The sequence below is a fragment of the Lucilia cuprina genome, chromosome 5 (genome assembly GCF_022045245.1).
Source record: "Lucilia cuprina isolate Lc7/37 chromosome 5, ASM2204524v1, whole genome shotgun sequence".
NCBI classification, from domain to species: Eukaryota; Metazoa; Arthropoda; class Insecta; order Diptera; family Calliphoridae; genus Lucilia; species Lucilia cuprina.
Genome location: NC_060953.1, coordinates 7125531 through 7127694, shown reverse-complemented (window position 1 = coordinate 7127694; position 2164 = coordinate 7125531).

Here is a 2164-nt window from a genome sequence, read left to right as displayed (position 1 = left end):
GATTGATTGATTGATTGATAGATAGATAGATAGATAGATAGATAGATAGATAGATAGATAGATAGATAGATAGATAGATAGATAGATAGATAGATAGATAGATAGATATATAGATAAACTGTACCACCCTAATGTTCTTTTAAAATACTACTTAACTTCAATTTAATTTTCAGAAATCTCGTTCGAGTTTCTCCTTTAGATTGCATCATTAATGCAGTTGCAACAAGTTTGTTAGTGCATAGTTCTGGTCTCAGTTTTTCTTAAGTCAATCTTCAAATACTTATCTTGCATTTTTAATATTTGTTTCTGCATTTTTTTTACACATTTAGTGGCGGAAAAAACAAGTTTGTGTTTAAAGTCTTTTGGTTTTTTTTTTTTCCTTTTGGTGTCTTTTTTGTTTTAGTTGGAAGTCGCAAACTGCAATTAACATTTTTTGCTTTACCAACATTCAAAGAGTTCAAAGTCAAGGTTATGGAAAAGATTACAAAACTATTTTAAAACTTACATTATAAATTCTCTGAAATACAAAAGTGTTTTAAAGGTACATTTATGAAAACTAAACTTTTGCTAACATAAAAGATAATTTCTGAAATACTTTAGGAAATGGTGTTGTCAATTCAGACTTTTTGTTGAAATTTTCTATATTTTAATCCTATTAAGTTAAAAAGTTGGAATTAAGCCAACTAATTTTGTAGCTATAATTTACAGTTTTAATTTAATTAATTGACTTAATAAAAATGTTTTATTATATAGTTAATGTAAGCCATAAAATTATGTTAATTGTTAATAGATATAATTTGTAAAAAAGCTAAGTTTCAAAAGAATATATAAAAAAGCGCTTAATTTTTTTTATAAAAAACTACTACTGTTTTCCTATTTCAAGCATAAAATTCTTCACACATTTAGTTTTTTACAAAAAAAAAATAAAAATAATTAACATAATTTATTTTACACAAAAAGTTATTCAACAAAAAAGGTGTAAAACTGCTGATGAATTTAATATGTTTAAACAAAAGATTAAATAATAATGGTATATTACATAAAAACTATTAAATATTTATGAATTATAAAAAGATCTGTCAAATTGATCTTTAAGTTTAAACGTAAATTATATATAAACAAAAATATACAAATTTTTCAAAGTTTTAATTGAGGCAACCATAATGACATGAAATGGAAACCCTCTTACTATTTTCTTAATATCATTGCTATTCTCATAACTTATCGGCTTAGTCGAATTAAGAACATCTTTTATTTTTCCTAACACAAGCTACTAATTAGTTCCTATGTCGTTAAAAAAAAAAATTGTTCAAATTATTTTGAAATTTGTGTAACAAAAATCTATTATTAACTTATTTATTACCTTCTACTTATATTTCTTATTAATCATTCGCTTGTTTCATTAATTATTGTATATAAATTTTTTTACGATTCTTTAAGAATGATCTAAGATTTTCGTCATATGATTATTAGCACATCAGGGAATTTACATTTTAAAACTTAAGATCAAAGTCTATGGATAAATTAAGAAATAATTTAAACAAACAAGCTTAGAATAACAATAGAATATAAATTTCATAGTAAAATTGTTAAAGAAATACTATTTAAGGCCAAAGTATAATTTTAAGGCGATAAATTAATTATACAAATTCGAATAATCTCGATCAACTTTTTTTTAATAAAAAATTATAATATAATTTTTTGAAAAGTTTTGCAAAACTTAAACCTCAAATAATTATAATTTGTTCTTGCTGCATCACTTTTCATTTAAGGATGTTTAGTAAATGTTTGGTAGAGAGGCTAACTAACAAGATAAGTATTTGAAGATTGACTTAAGAAGAATTGAGAGCAGATTTCTGTACTAACAAACTTGTTGCAACTGCATTAATGATGCACTCTAAAAAAGAAACTCAAGCGAAATTTCTGAAAATTAAGTTAAAGTTGAAAAGTACTCTAAACTAACTAACTAACTAACTAACTAACTAACTAACTAACTAACTAACTAACTAAATGACTAACTAACTAACCAAATACCTAACTAACTAACTTACTTACTAAATATCTATCTATCTATCTATCTATCTATCTATCTATCTATCTATCTATCTATCTATCTATCTATCTATCTATCTATCTATCTATTTATCTATCTATCTATCTATCT